This window comes from Vespula vulgaris, chromosome 11 (assembly GCF_905475345.1).
Source record: "Vespula vulgaris chromosome 11, iyVesVulg1.1, whole genome shotgun sequence".
Lineage (NCBI taxonomy): Eukaryota > Metazoa > Arthropoda > Insecta > Hymenoptera > Vespidae > Vespula > Vespula vulgaris.
In genome coordinates, this window is record NC_066596.1 from 3,986,433 (window position 1) to 4,004,271 (window position 17,839).

Sequence of the window (17,839 nt, forward strand, 5' to 3'; positions counted from 1 at the left end):
GTGATTACAAAGGAGAAGAAGACAATTTCTAAATCTATAATGAAACGTGCTGATCATTCTGATAAGTATATATTACGCTCTCGCAAAAACAATAATAGCAATATGTTGATTTGATGAAGTTACTGAAATTACTGAAAGGATTTTGCTCGATCGAAGTGTATCCAGCCTGGTCGATTTCCCTTGTGCACCACTCACGAATACGAAAAAGATACGAGTTCGAAGGGACTGACGAGACTAGCAGCTGCAACGAGCGGCCTTAACGCTGCCAAGAATTATAATGCCGACCAACGGTAGTGCGACCGAAGCAACGAAGAACAGGAGAAGGAGAAGACATTTTCGTCTCGGACTTACTCACCATTGTTTTATCCATTTCTCCGTATAAAACGAAGCCAAAATGGGCGTGTACATCACTGTTGAAAGCTTCCAGAAACCGTGAGGAATACGAGCCCATAAGAAGGCTCCTTAAAACTGACGAATTACGTGCGACGAATCGTATGAGTTAGCATCTTTTTAAGAACGAGTAATATAAACCCGTTAAAAGCGGCATATATTCCTGGTCTCTCTGAGTCTCTGGATTTCTCGAATCGTTTCTAGATAGTACATTAGAAATATGAGCAACATTTGTATCCGTTAAGTCAGGGAGAGAGAGAGAGAGAGAGAGAGAGAGAGAGAGAGACGTATCACGAATTGTACATTCTTCAGTTCAAGATAATGACTCAACTCGTGCTTCAGAATCTGGACCAGCGATTCCGGAGTCTACAGCAAGCTTTGAAAACTTGTTAGGCGAGTAACAAGAGCCCAGTGCACCTGTGTGTTCCGTTCAGGTTGCTCCAAGAGAAGGATATATAACATTCTTACGGAATGTAGTAGATCCCAATCGGAAAGGGGAAGACCTAGTTATCGTTTCTAATGGTTTTCTTGAGTCGCCACTCTGGCCGCTTCCAGAAGACCCTGAGATGTTGGACTTTCTCGTTTCTGGAAGCCCACGTACCATTCGAGTAAGATTAACGATGTTTCTGTCCAGCGTGAATGGTTTCTTGTGTCAACGCGAACACCGTCCGTCGTTTTAATGGCAAGTCGGATACTGTTCCTGGATTACACCTGACTGAACCTGAGAGGTCTTTTGACAGGTGCCGGCAAAAAATGTCAAGTCAACGAATACTATTATTATCGATTTAAGCCGCTTAGATTCGGTCACATGTTTTAACGCAGCACAACTTTGATTAAGGTTTTGTTATCGACGAATTATTGAAGTTAATCCATTGATTGAGGATTACCTAATGTCACCACAATGTACAATTGTATTGTCCTATTGGATGAATAAGAACATGTAAGTATATAGATTTATATCACAGATGAAGAAAATCTATCTTACCAAGTACCTATTCAATAAACTTTCTCCTTCTATCAAAGCATAATCAAATACCGCGCAAATTGATTCGTATTCAAACCTAACATTCACCACAATACAGTAGCTACCTGACTGCGCGTTTTGTTCGAACAATCCTAGATACACGACTGACTATTGAACAATCATTCAGAATCCGAACGCTTTGTTCGACTTTAATTGTAAGACTTGAATGGGATCCATTGTTGGATTTATGTCATAATAAATCATAGAGGTCGGAAATCGAATCGAAAAAACTGGATAAGCTCGAAACGGAATTAAAGACGATATTATCTTCTTACACAACGATACTCGTGAAAATTCAATTTTAAAGATAGTTTATCGATAGTATTATTTTTATGAATCTCTGTAACGTAAGATTGCGATCGAAAAAGTAATTTCTCTGTTATGAAGTAAAAAAAGTTGTTAAAAGCATTAAAAGACGATAAAGGTTCGTCTTTCGTGTGTGGCATCGTAGAATGAAGAAAACAATCGATTCAAAGCGATCTTCTCGGTCGAGACAAGAAGAATGAAATGGTAGAAGGAAGGAACCAAGAGAGTCACGACTTCCTTTTCCGTTTCACCATCGGAGGCCTCGCCTACTCGTGCTGACCCCACGGGGTCAGCTGTCAGGTATCGATAATCCCACCGCGTACACAGCAGACATGCTCTCTCATGCTAAGCACCGTGTTATTTCTATTTTTGTTCGAACGTACGTAGGGTACGTGCGTGATCCTATGCTGCACTGGCATATCGAAAGCTCTCTTATTCCTACGCGGCTCACATATAGTCTATAAGAGCGTATGAGACGGAGAACGTCTGACGATGCGTCTCTTCGCAAACGAGTGCAATGGCTCCGCTCCCATCTGATATACTCACATCGCTTCAGTCAATGAAAACGATCGCTGGTTCAACGCTACTATACGATAATTTATGATCGGTGTTGTAACAACTTTGTTGAACCATACGCTTCAACACAAATTCTCAAGTTTGCTTACGAGAAAGCGTTAGTAACGAATTTAGAATCGAATTAGGCCAAAGTTTCTAAAGAAGATTAATGTACGTTTTAAAATAATCAAACAAAAACCATTGGCAGAATCCTTATAGTTAATGTTAAACTAGTCTAACTTATTCTAGAGGATGATTCAAAGAAGTATGACTTTATGGTTAATAAAATTTTGCGCGTTTACTACTAGCCCTGTGCTATTTGTAAGCTCGTTAACTCTAAAGAGGCTATGCTCGGTTGCTTCTGAAAACTATTAAACGGTAATTCAAACGCAACAAGGACTCGCGAGTATTCTAGCATAATCTTTGGCCTGTTGCGTTGGAAATGCTTCAAAATCGTTCATTGCACTCTTTCAATGAGACAATTTTAATATCCTAACAACACTATCATTTTCATAATTTTCTAATAAGACATCATAATAAGATATAGATTATGCGAACTTACGTTTATACCGAACCCTCAAACACGCAAGGTTTATTTTAAGCTAAGCACTTAAGAAGATCGTCTGCCTTTGGTATCGCTAAATAAAACTACTTGAAACACTTAATGCATTTGCACCCAATTTAACTCGCGATAGTAACCGATCACGACGTTTATTTTCAAATTAATTTCAATTCGAAACACTACACCGCTCTTCAAGAAAAACCGTTCAAGTCTTACGACTGCGGTACAAATTTCAGTCCTTTCTAAAAGCAGATAAGAGTCGAGCGCAAAATCTGGCATGTGTTCCGATAATAAAAATGGAAATATCAACTAATGCGTATAATCGTAAGGTGTCAGTTAAGGCGGGAATGGTCATTAACACCTTAAAATGAGTGGCCTGTCGCCGGTACTCTTTAACAGGCAAACACTTCGAAAGGTTAATTAGGTATTAGCATAATGAGCGCGAGGAGTCATCGTACGAAATTGGAATCGACGAAGACGTTTTATTTGTCGAACGATCGAAGACAAACAGAAAGAAATAGGATAGTAAAAGTTGAAAAATGTCAAAAAGAAGAAGTCATCGTGGTTAAAAGTCAAATCCAAAAACAAGTTGTGTGTTTTCTGTAACGCAGGGCCTTCCCATTTTCTCTTTTTACCCTAACGTCCACGGCTTTCGTAACTCGTATGGATTTGCATAAAACCACTCGACGTATGCGATCCGAGTTGCAACTTATGCCACGTCCGTTCGTCGACGATGTGAGCCGATCGTTGGTTCCGTGAAAGAGACATGAAAAATCATTAGCGATGCGACGATTACTAAGAAATCAGACGAGAGATATAAGACGATTCGAAATTAATTATATTTCATCGCGTGAACTTAACTCGACGTATATTCAATATTAATTGCAATAAATATCTTCAACGTTCAAAAGGAAATACATTTCCTACGTCCTAGAAAGACGATTCGGAAATCATAAAATGTTATAAATCACGTAATAAATTAATTTAAATATTAATTTCCTCTCGCTCCTTTGTTTCAACCTCCAATCGGACTACTTCGATCGTAAATTAGAAAACGAAGATAATGTAATTGTCAAGGAAATCGTGGAACGATTCATCGATTAGCCTTAATGACTGCAGAATAAGAACGTCCCACACAGTTTTCCGTCGAGCTTCGCTTACGAAACGGGAAAGCAGCGAGTATTCGCCAAGGCCGGTTCGTAATCTAAAGTGCAGAACTTCGATTTAGATTAAAACTGGATCCATTTCCCTCCATCGTCCAACGATTTGTTTATTTATCGATCATTAAAATGACGCGAGAGCTCGAACAGCTTTCACTTCGTTACCGCCAATAAAATTATACCGTAGACGTCATTTTCGGAGATATCCAAAAGACACCTTTGTGATAAATAATCAATAATAATAAAAAAAAAGAAAATTAATTGGAAATTAACTACAAAAATCTGGTATATGGCATTACACGATTTAAAAAAAGAAATCGACGAAACATCGAAACGAATGAGATCACCATCGTGAAATTTTAATATGAAATCAAAGAAAGAAAGAACGTCGTATATTTTTCAATAAATAATTATCAAAGGAAACACGCGTATGTAATTCTTATATGTATGTATTTTATAAATGTCTCCATCTTTTATGCACATTATCCGTATATTTCCAGTAACACGAATCACCCTACAGCGCATTCATCTCGTCCTTTTATCTTTCCTCTCCATAATAGCACGAGGTCCTTTATCAATGGCCCGGATAAAAAGGAATCGATTGTCTCTCGTAATTTCTTCGTCGTACGTCTCCTCTCTCTTAGACGTTCGACTCGACCACCTGCGCAGCCTGGACATCCTGCGTAGATAGACTCGTGCAGCTCGTAATTTACCGTCAGATTCCTACCATACAGAGGTTCTCAAATCTTCGAACTATCTTTCTCTTCTAATCGGTATAGATCGATCTATTGCCTCGTTGAGACTAATCATGATGGAACATTCGATACTTAAACGTTTCGTGACGTATATGTCAAAGTATTTTACGAATAAACTATGCTAAACGTTTAAAAGTCTTATTTACATAACTTAGTAACCTGCGATGAAGATAGAGAATAGATTCTTTAAAGGACGTATTCAACGAAAAAAGGTTGCCTCGTGCGAGAGACCGAAGGATCATTTTTCATTGATCGACCACGCCTACGAACAACTTCGAGATGGAACATTACTCTTCGTTGTTATCTTGTCGCGACTTCTCCTTCGGTAAATTTCACATTATTTTTGCGTATGTAAATACTTGAAATCCTATTCAAAATGAATTCCTAATGAAATCTTTCTCAATGAAACTCGAAATATCTTATAATAACTTATATCGTTAATCGTGCAGAATCTAGACTTAACTACAAACACGAGGTGTACTTAACGTGTCAGTAAAAATAGATTTATTGCTCCTAGAAAAGGAAGGATTATCCTAGAGTAGAGAATCTGCATACAATACGACACGAGTAAGAAAAAGGAATTTTTGCTCATGGAAGCATCTTTCTTTCGGTAGACTTGAGAAAAGCTATAACATGAACGGGCGGACGTGTAGGACGATAAATTTCGTACGTTTTAAGAATGGCCAGAAGAGTCGTTCGTCATCGTTTGTTCTCCCAGTACCCAGTTCGACGTACGAAACAGGAAAGGTGCGTCTGTGCATGCTCATTTAGGGTGTATTCATAATTCAAATAAAGAGAAAGAGAGAGAGAGAAAGGGATATGTCTAATATTCTAAATGTCATAGCTTATTAGATGAATCAATTCTTGACGATCACGGAGCCAAGATTGATGCGACAGAATTTCGTAATAAAGTATTTTGAATAAGCAATTTTTGTTTGCTATTTATTCGAATCAATAAAATTTATACTTAAATAGAAACACATTCAAGTTAACTTGCAAGTTCGTTAAGTAGCAATGATTCCTACGAGTTAACTAGGACGTTTGACTAACAAGTAGTCATACTAAATTGATCTGTTAGCGTCGGAGAATTACATGAATTTTTTTCAATATGTCTAAACGATGCTTTTAACCTACCTACCGTAGTTTACAGTCGCTGCTATGCAAGTTCCCTGAACCTACGTTTGCCAGTAACACACGCTAACCTAACCGCCGGTTAGAATGATAATTCTCGCCTGTCGAACGGCACGAATCGTCCGCGAAACGATTTAACGAGGTCCGAGTGCAGAAGGTCCACTATTTCGTAGTTACTTCCGTGAAGAACGAAACTACTGGTATAGTTATCAAGAGTACTGGTGTTCGATAATACTGCGATCGTGATCGCGATGAATACGATAAGAATTATTTTACATCATCGAATAAAAAGAGAAAGCGACGATAAATTCCTATCCATTTAATTTTCAATATTTAAAAATGATATTCGCGTGACAATGAATTTCTCTGAACGACACTATTCGTGTCACGTAAGGAGCACGATAACGGCACACGAGCCGATTTCAGAACGATCACAATCACTATTAAAAGGAAAAATATCTTTCAAGAGATCGATCCAAATTGGAATTTACTGTTACGATCTAACGTACGTCGGGATAAAGTTGATCCTAATAAATTATAGCATGGTCTACCATTACCGTACGATCTTCCGCGAACATTGATCTTCTCTTATGATCATCGTCCAAGTTTTTCGACACCTAGTAGCAACGTTAATGACACGTTATCGACTAACCATCTGCCATAAAAGATTTTATTCTCTCCTAAAACAGGTACATGGTCACGCTTACGCCTACCAACGACTACTTAGCAAAGTTGTTATTAATCTAGTCATAAGTTTTATGACCACTATGATTAAGTTCGTAACTTTACGTATACGCCTTATGTACATCCACTTCAGCAACAAGCTGTAAGAATTTGAGTTGGTGTACGAAGAAACGACCTTGCGAAGTACACTTACCCCGTGTATGGAGAACACGAATGGACGGGTTGGTCAAAGTAATCGAACGTGTCACTATCGATACGCCCTCGCGTGAACGTGTTAGCGCCTTCTTATCGAACCAGATCGCAATCGTCCACACTCGAAGCTGTTGGAAAATTCTCTAGTGAGTTCGACGTTAAATTACTTTTATCTGTACAACCGAAGTAGAAGAACTTGTCCCACAAAATAGTTCTCTATATATGTACATACGATCTCGTATCTATCTAATAACCTTGAAAAACTTTTCTAACGAGACATCTAGCCTTTATTCAATTCTATGCAAATGACTACGAGGACCGTCTTTATACTAATCCGAATACTAAAACCGAACTTGTTTTACGAGAAATGTTTAAGACACGTGTCAAACTGACAGCAACGAGGATAACCAAGAAGGAAAATCTTCGAAGAAGAGAATCGGTTAAAGATCTGCTTTTTTTTCCGCAACGATGTTGATTGTCGTTTATGTTGGAACTCGGTATGTGCTAAAAAGAACAGAGACAGAAACAACTCGCGAAACCGCAGACGTAAGTGGACACAAGAAAGAAAAATTTCGTGCTTGGTAGCTCACGTAATATCGCGTGCGAGACGAGTCTTAGGCTCTTCGTTCCTCTCGAGTATCGAGGATTAACCAACCAGCACACGGAAGAAGAAGAATAAGAAGAGGAAGAATAAAACTAGCTCCCAGCAGCATCGTCATCGCTTTGTCATCTCTAAAGAATTTTTATCAGCTGCACCTTTCCACACGACTAATGGTCACTGCGAGGACTACCGAGTTTGAAGTAAGGCGTTGCACGTTTCGAGGTTTCTTCCACGGAATGACTAATTAGCACCTACCATGTCGTTCGAAGCACGCGCGCGCGTCCGATTAGCCTGAACGTGTGAACTCCTTGCTTCAGTAGATTTCTAAATCGGCGGTACCGTTCCATCGAACGATAGACGTTCCAGCTTAACAGATGCCAGCTCGAACAAGTAAGTTCTCAAATGCATAACATTTTAAACGATCTCAATTCTTGCAATGGTAAATTTGAATGGTCCAATAAAACGTATTTAAGCATTTACCATTTTAACCATTTTAATCCTTAATTTTTACTATCACGTAAATCACTGATGCACGAACTCTTTCATAAGTTATAAACTTAATAAAAAAACTAACAACAATATGCACATATATATAATGTAATTAAAAATGCTTTGGACGTCGCGTAAAAATTCTATCTAACAAAGAGAATAGCAAATATAAATAGTCATAAATCCTTGATCTATCGATTAATAACAGGAAGTTACGTATGCTTAGATGATCGGAAGTGTTCCTTCATTGTCGAGTTTGCCCTTGGGATCTAAAACCGGTTAAATACGATCATGATTGATCTCGTTTCGTTTCGGTCGATTAAAATATCAACGCATCTATTTAGGTATTCAACGTACAATATTTCTCTCTATCTCGGGCCAGTAGTATCGTTTTTATTACAAAGAAAACCGCAAAATTTATTTTCACTCTTTTCTTCTTCTCTACTCTTCTCTAAACTATTCATACAGGATAGGAAACTTTGAGCTCGACGTCTGTCGAACGTTACGGTCTGCATCCTTTTATACGAGTTTTATTACCGGTTTTACGTCCGACGATCGATCTTGGAATTTAAAGACGTAAGAAAACAGAAAGAGAGAGAGAGACAGAGAGACAGAAAGAGAAACCGTTGAGAATATCGCCGCTTGCGAATTTATACGTTATGCAAGACGCGGCGCCATGCAGATGAGAGCCGACAACAACGACGAGGGGACCGACTAATTTATAGCAAGGTTCACCGTAAAATTATTCACTTGTCGCTGTATAATAATGCTCGCATCCGCGCGTCGCGTCGCCGAGACGCACGCCTTCGCTTCATGAACGTCTCCTTATTTCCTTTTATTTCTCACTTATTTTATCTTCTATGGCACTATCAATAATACTATCAATTTTTACGAATCTTAATGTATAAAACAACGAACAAGTTTAAATTAGTTTTAAATTAAGTTATTCTTAAATAATCGAACAAACTGAAAAGAATTGAAACGCTTGAAATAATCCAATGTAAGTACGTCTTATAGCGGACGCTAACTCTGACTTTTTTGTTAAATCTTTTTTTTTTTGTTAAAAAAGAAAAGATTATCCCGTCGTTGCATTATGCATAACTAAGAATTTGCGAAAGCACAATAAACCGGCATTTTTTTTATCACCGAAAAAACAGGAAACAAAGTTGTAAGTTTAATTGAACGGTCGTGTCAGACTTAAAATTTGAATGGATACGCATTACGCATTCCTCACTCGAAGACACAACTTTATTTTTGACGGTAAATCTTCGAGCTTCCGACCATCATGACTACTATCTCTGCAAAAAAATATGTCCTTTTTCTGAGAAAGAGAGAGAGAGAGAAAGAGAGAGAGAGAAATCACAGACACTAAAAAAGAAATCACGTCGTATTATAGAAACAATGACATCATTCGATGTAGGAAAATCGCAAAGCGCGGAATATAAAATACGCCTCTTGTACTTGAGCTCTTTTTTAAAAAATGATCATAGACAGTACATGCAAGTATTGTACGTTACATTCTACGAATACGATCTTATGTTGCTTGCAGCAGCATCCAAGGAACGTACGAGCTAACCTTTGGTCCATGTTAACGAGATCCTTGTCGCGCGGACGATATAAATTTTGTAATCGCGATCGCGATTGCCTTACACGGAATTGTGAACGGAGATGCCGCAGTGATATTTTGAAGCTTTATGAAGGAACAACTGTCAATGACCCTGAGAAGGCAGGCGTGAATCAACCACGTACGGCTATAATCAAAATCTGCTATCTTATCTTGCCGCAGGACAATGCTGGAATATCAAAAGAAAGAGAGAGAAGGAGAGTTCAATACCGAGGACAAACGCAATTTAAAGGCGTGACTTCGCCGAACACACCGACAATAACGCGAGTTATTAAACGCGTCGATATCATGAATTAACTACCACCAATGCTCTCACTGCTGCTATAAGAAAGAAGAATCATCTAATGGAACAACACTTTCTTCGAGAAAACTTTTCCTTTCAAAATTCACACCGTAAAATTGATTCGAATAAGCTATTTTTAGTAAATAATCATTAAATAGTAAATATTTTAACTTAATTATGAAAGTACAGAAATGAGATGACACTTTTGAGAAGTGTCAAGTCAGAGCAATAAATGAAAATTATTACTTTTATCGATTTGAAATAACACAATTCTAACGTAATTAACCTTTGGAATTTTCTAAGGCACAATGAATGGAATCATTGATCGGAACCAATCGCCCAGATAGATCCTCAGGGTCGTTAACGTGTACTCGTAGGAAGAAAGAACAAGACTAGCACCTTACCAGACGCCCATGACGACGTGTTATCGTCAATTAATGGCACTCTACCGATCAGAGGTCGCCATTGTTTTCCAGAACGTAGTACGGACATGAATCACACTGTAAGAAAGCTCGCTATGTCGATGATCAGTTATGTAAATGATCCTCGCAATGAATTAAAACGTAGTGGAAGCCAATTGACTGAAATTTCTTTTTTTGCTCGTAACGAGAATTAGATTTAAACTGAACAATGACCTTTATCTTCGACGAACCTATCGTTTTTGATTTCTCAAAAAGATCAGCAAGCGCAATGACCTTTGACGCCGATGACCGGTAACTCCTACGCCGAATTTTATTCGATCTTCCTCTCTTTTGCAACTGATATTTTGTTTTTCAGGTTCAAAGTCGTTTCGTTATGGCGTCAGATCCATAATATCAGATGCACCCACGTCTTTCCTAGATCTTTTCTCATCCACCTACGACATTTACGAAAGGAGACTTTTCGATGCTACTTTAATCCTGTTCTCTCGACATTTTGTTCATGGTCTAGGAATGATAACGTGCATATAGATAACGACTGAAAATGCGATAATAAAATTAGAAAAAGATTTAATGTTTGACACTGATAGACTATGATTGGAATAATCATACTAATTATTCCTTCGAATTATTTCTACTAAAACGAGGTCGAAACGAAGATAATCTTTCGAATGAAACGATGCTGGCACTTTGACGCGGTCTGACGAGAAAAATCTTAGAATAAAATCACCGAGGTAATTTCATCGCGGTATTTAAATTAATCCTCGTCCGGTAAATGATAAAAGAGCGAAGAGAAGTCACGTAGCAAGCGCAGGTGCGTGGGCGTAGGCCTCTCACATTGTCGTGAGTAAGTATATGTATGTATAAAGCGTAGAGAGACCTCAGCAAAGGGATATTCAATTGCGCGTACAGTTAGCGCGCGTGGGCGATAATGACGGCGTCGTGCGTACGCGAAGAAATGCGCGCTCTGACGCCCCTTTTGGACCCCTTTCCTATAATCTCCCTTTAAGTGTTCCGCAAGCAACGAAGCCGAGCCCAACTCGAAACCTGCGATATTATACATACATACCTATGTACCTACCACGCTTGCTTTCACTGCACTGGATCACCAAGGGCAAAAGCCTTCTTTTTTCTTTTCCGCTTCGCGATTGACTATCTCTCTCTCTCTATCTCTATCTCTATCCTTATCTCTATTTCTTTTTATTTCACGTTGACCTGCTACTGCTGCTAAAAAACGAAAGTCAAAGGTTCAGCATCGATTCTTCGATATCGGGATAATTATTTCTAGTCCTTGATTAACAAGATTGCTCGAGTTATTACACCGTTCCCATTTTTCTTCTAACTGGTATGCGGTATAAATGTTACGTGAGCACTCGTTACTACCACTTGAGAAAATTAATAGTAAAGAATGATTTTTTTATTATTCTTTTTTGTATATATATTTATTATCTACAGAGAAATACGATGAATGGTATTAACAGGAACATTCCGTACATTTTAAACAATTATGAAATTCAAGTTACGAGCTTCGATTAAAAAAAAAAAAATCATGTTGAGATCCAACCAATGCACTCGCTCTACGTTCGCCCTTTTTACGAAACATGACATCGTTGAAGTTGATTTATGAAGAGACATTATTAAAATCTCGACTCGACGATTCTCCATTCTCGTGTCTCTTTCACACTCGAACGTTCGTATCTCCCTGCTTTTGCCACTTAACTTCGCATAATCGTGCTCACCTGTCCCGCTTATTTAACCAATCGCATATGAATTATTGCAATCATCGGATGTCATCGCTCGTCCCTGAACCCTTGCCTCTATACAGAGGATTTTCTCTCGAAGCTCGTTACGATTGCACAGAATGCATATCATCGATGTATCGGCAAGGAGAGCGATCATGAGATTTAATAAATGGTTATGAAATTTACTTTACAGTCGTACCGTAGAATAACCAAGGTAACCAAGTAAGTAAGGTATATACTTAAAAATGCGAGTATGTCCGTGAAAGAACGAAGACGAACGTAAAACGAAATCCTGCAAAATGTTTCGTCTGCTTTCTCTTTTGGCATACGGTCAGCTTAGAAAGACTCGTTGGATATTTCAAAGAATTTCTAACCTTTTGAACTTTGAAGGCGTAGATCTTGCGTCACATTAAAACACTCTTCACAAAGGGCTATGAATTACGATCTCTATAAATCATGGAAGATCAACATTTAAGATCGTTTTACGACTATCCGGGCGTGCTTTTAAAGCACCTCGGACGTCAACCGTGTCTTCACAGGTAGGATCGTGATCTCGTGCCTATCTCACATACGGTTTCCTTTTCATTTGGCGAGTGAATCGCGAGGGTTGATGGTACGACGATATGACGACTTGTCTCCGGTGGAGGCGTAAAATGTCGCCGATACTAAAAACAATATGATTTACGATCGATGGGACAGTGGGAATAATAAAAGGAAAGGAAAACCAAAGGAACCATAATCGATACTGATATCGATCTTTAAATTTCTGCTTAGGCATTCGTATCGTTTGGTAGGGAATTTCAATTTTGTTACTATAAAAATGAAGGCTATCACATTTTAATCTGAGATACCAAACAACGTAAGACCTTATCGATGGAACGATAAAATTTTGAAACTAGTTTCACGATATCCATCGATATGTAATAAAATACGAAGTTGCTCGATTATATTTTGTGTTTTTCATTTATTTCTTTTCTCTCTCTCTCTCTCTTTTCAAGAAAAATCGTTCTCCTTTCCTTTTAAGCGAGTTAACATTTACCACCATGAGCCCCTCATAGTTTGCTTCTCTGTTAGAAAGGAATGTGGCTTTGGGGTCGACGTGCAGGAGCGAACAAATTATTCCTGGCGATCATGAGGTGGTACCGTGGACCAAGATCATGCCTGTAGTTAGTTGAGTTGCAAAGTCTTAACAGGCTACGATACTCGCAGGAACCTCTCGCATCTTTATGCAGCCGGCGCGAGACAATGAGGGCATTGTCGCTCGTTTCACGGCGCAAAGCTCCGACCGGAAGCTCATTGTTTCTCTCTTGGATGGTCGCGCAGTTAGACCGGTTGTCTCTTCTCGAAGGATTCCAAGCTCCTATCACTCGTTCGAACGTCATCTTGGCAATTCATGAGAATCTTTAATCCTTTCAAATCAATGCGTCGTCTTGTTCAAACGAAATATAAAATATTAATTTCATCGAAAACTTTTTTATCCTTAAATGGAAACTTTACCGAAGAGTATAAAAAATATGTCGATCTAAAAATCGACGTAACCAAAGAAAATCAAACACCATGCTCTGAACAAGAGGAGAAAGGCCCTTGTGCACAAGTGTAGCATAAATCTTCCGGGTCGTACCGATTAATTACGGCAGGAGGCAGTGTCCTGTAATTAGATCCTTCTTGATGGCCAGCGATTTTGTACGGACGGTCTTTGCTCTTGCTCATCCTCGTCGGTATACTCCCGTCACGGCCAGAACAAAATCCCCGAGAGCCGTAGGAGAATTTATATCGAGCATAACACAACTTATGGATTATATATCTCGAAGAAATCGTCGAATCTATCATATTAACGATCGATTTATTAATCGATTTCGACCCACTTTCGTTCACTTCCTCGTGATTCATCTTCGATACAATGGACTTTACCTGCGAATTTGGAGGTCACATTGGAATGCTTCGAATTTTATCGATAAGGTCGAAGACAAAATAATAATTTTAAAAAATTATTAAATTCTGCCTTGACCTGATCGTAAAATATCCGAATTAAATAATGATATTAATTTATATTATTGATTGAAAAAGCTAGCGGATAAGAAATCACGATAATTCTAGTTCAACTTCACTTTCAAGCAATTATACAAGGAACTGATGCTAATTGCTAAATAGAGTTCTCTGAGGCACGACAGCCTCGGTTAATATCTTCATCCTTCGTGCCTTTAGCTAGCTAGGAACTATCGAGAACCTACGATAGATAGACTCGTTACTCGTTTGATCGTTTGTAAACGATCCGTAAGGAACAAATGGTATGCTACCAAGTATCACCAATTATCTCGCGTTCACGTAAAACATATGTTCCGTCTTGCGAGACAATTCGAGTCCATAAATTTTCTTCGAGAGAGAAAGAGGTTGCCACCCGAGAATTTCGAGGCAATTCGAGCAGCTTCGTGTTATCGTTAGCAACCGACATACGAAGCATGAAATACGCCTCGTGGGAAAGTAATAGCCTTAAAGTACGCGGTTACAAACGTATCGATCGATACTTCAAGTAGATCGGCCGATCCACGAGATCAACAGATTTGTGAGACTAAACCAGCATGTATTTCGTAACGAATGGACATTCGTCCTCAAACGACCGTGGTCCAACTCCTCTGTTAATCTTTCGAGGGTGGACCAGTTTCCTTGAGACTCCCCTGTGATTTCATTTGATCGCATTAAATCGGATTTATCGAGCGTGCACCCGTGCACGCATCCCATAATCGCGATTCTACGCCTTTGGCTACTAATTCGATGAAATTTGATGCGCCGTTGCACCCGCGCACAGATTACATGCACCTTTCTCTCTCATAAGCTGCTTTTTTTGTCGTTATTAAGGTTTCGTTTTTAAGGTACCTGCTCTTGGTAAAATTGCATGAAATTATTTCGATCGACTTGATATATAATGAATATTGTTTTTATGAGCAAAATATAAGGTTATTGATCGATAAATTAACTATTGCTGATAAGTAAAAAAAGAAAAAACGAAGAAAATACGGATTCTGCGGAGGAGAAATATCAGTACAACATGCATAGTTGACGGGAATATAAATCGGAAACTTAAGTCAACGTTCCGTAATCGCGAGACGTTACTTCCCTGCCGTAAGCTACGGATTAAGTGACGTTCGCACGGTCGACGAGTTGAATTTATGTCGACATTAAATTCCTCGGATTTCTCTTCGCGTCGATGACTGCGATACATTATGTCTATATTTATTTCTAAATAAATTATAAATTCAACAAATTCTCTTATCAAATGGTTAGTTATAAATTCATTTATAGAATCAACGACTCGTCTAACAGTAATACGTCAAACGCGTTTCGATCTTCTCTCGATCTTAGGATAGCATCGATTGTTTTATATGCCTTACTATGGTCTCTTCTCATTCATAAAAGTTCCCATGAACGGTAGCTCCTTATTTTTCTACGCTCGTGCTTCGTTCACGTCTCACGTCTCCTCTGAAACACGACCAACTCTTCACCCCACCTCGATCTCTGCCATTCCTGAAAACTGGTTCCGCCGGAGGCACGCGGATTGACTTTTAAATCGAAATACTTTACGGTCGACACAGTATCGAGAAGATGACTCCACCGGCAAGTCAGTCGGTCGAACCGAACGAGTAAAACGCTATCGATGTAGATACACCCCTTTGAGTCGATTTTCTTACAAATAAAAAAAGAAAGAGATACTACACCACGGCCTTCGAACAAATATTCGTTTCAAGAACGAATTCGTTTAATGATTTCAATCGAACATATCCAAGCTAATTCGAATCATTCGCAAAATCGTGCATTTAAATTTTTTATCTTCAGTTTCATTTCTCAAAGTCTTTCAAATATTTCATAGTAAATTATATTTGAAAAATTCGATTATCAAAAAATCACGAATTTCTAACGATCTTACTTGATCGAGTAAATCGACTTACGGCGATGTACGCCGCTAATTTCTAAACTCTTTTTATCTCACCGATCCTTACGCGTGCGCGAATGCACGTCGATGCAACGGACGTGTTCCAGACTGCATTCCGCGCGAGAATCAGACAAAAAGAGTGAAATGTTCGTTCCTTCTGATCCTCTCCTCTTGGTGAATCCTCTTGATCTTCCTCTTAAAAACAATATCGAAATATTCGGTAAATCGACTGAACATACAGATCGCAGCGATTACGATCAAAGTCAACATTTCTCTTCGTTTTATTAAATTTCTTCGTCGTTGAAAAAAACTTCCTTTTGTTATTTCTCTTTTCGGTAGAACAGAAGGTTTCTTCCTTATTCCTTTCTCAAGAGAGCGTCAACGCATCGGTAGCAAGTAAACTCTCAAGCAACATGAGTGTACCTAACTGGTTGGCCACATAACGTTAATTAATACACGCGGCGGAATTACAAAACCGACATAAGCCGATCGTTATCCACCCTGCGACGAAGAAAAGAGTAATCATTAATCAATATTTCACATAACACTTTTGATTTTCAATCAAATATGTAAACCGTCTATGTATAAAAAAAAAAGAAAATAATGATTGAATGTTACTGACTAGTCTATTTCCTTATTAGAAAATGTCATCGATTACACTTCTATAAACAACATCCTCTATTCTATCTCAAAAAGAAAAATGGTTTAAACTGTGTAGAATAACGATCAAGATCCTGTCACAAGAGTAGGAAATATTGTTACGAGCAAATATCGATGCAAATGACCCTACCAACTTCCTGAACTTTCTACGAGCATGTTCAAAAGCATCCTAATGTCTCGCATACATATAATAAGTTCTTATTTTCTCAGATCTCTACGATCAGACAACTATTTATAAAACGATCACATTCGAACGTTAAATCGTCCAAGCTGAACCGTAGAAACGATCAAAGGTATAATGACTGACCACAGGTAGCAAAACTCGATGCAACTAAAGATAGATAAACGAGCAAAACGTTCGATACTTGTGTTACGTCTGAGAGAGGGTGGGGAAGATTTAAACCAATCGACATACAGAAGTGAAATCGATTCGCGAGGAGAGCTTTCTAAGACGAAAATAACGAATAAAGGTACAAGACGTTTCCTTGTACCACAGCGTAAATCTTATCTCTAAACGAGCATTGGACGAGCGCATAAATCGATTCTGAGAAATCGTACGATCTTTCAACGTTAATTGCTGATGGGCGCGAATAGTACAAGCTAGAATTCTATCCTCGTGTCTATGCAAATGCGTTTGCTCGAACCTCTATCTCACTTCCATACGCGCGTGTGCTTGCTCGCTCGATGGGATCAACATAGCCTGAGGCTCTTAAAGCTTCGTAACGCGTCAACTAACACCATTCTGACCTAATATCGCCCTAATATGTTGATTTATGGCCAGTTTATCTCAAGAAAGTCGACTTGAATCAAGAATGCGAAGAAGCTGTCGACGAAACGATAATAAAGTTGTAATCCTTTGTCTTCAAAGTAGTTTCCGAAGACAAGGATCTACGAGATGATTTATGCCCTCTGGTTGATCGATACGTATGATAAAAGTGATTTTACCGACTCTGCTTACGGAGAACAGCTATCGTAATCGTGATCATTATCGGCTACAAGTACCTACACAATAACGTAAGTACCTATCTGACGATTACGGACTATAATATCGTTATTCACCTGAAATCGACTACTTTAATGCGCAAGTTTAAAACGAATGTTATAATTTCCATAGAAATTACAGTTAAAAATCGTGTTAACAGGTATTCCAATCACAGTTTCGCAAAAGACTTCGTAATTATTGTCAAGCTATCCTTCGCGTCGAGGAAGCTAAACTACCGATTAGATAAAAAAAGAAAAGGAAAAAATAAAGAAATATAACGATCAACCTTTTCAAAGCATGACGTTAAACTCACCGTACGTGTAATCGAGGAAGGCTATGTGTAAATCGCTCG

The 17,839-nt window shown here is 38.6% G+C and overlaps 1 protein-coding gene across 1 annotated transcript in view; it reads left to right on the forward strand.

The window, feature by feature from the left end:
* The window catches only part of LOC127067564 (uncharacterized protein DDB_G0283697-like), a 67,086-nt gene that overhangs the window by 41,581 nt on the left and 7,666 nt on the right, over nucleotides 1-17,839 (forward strand). The window lies entirely within an intron of this gene.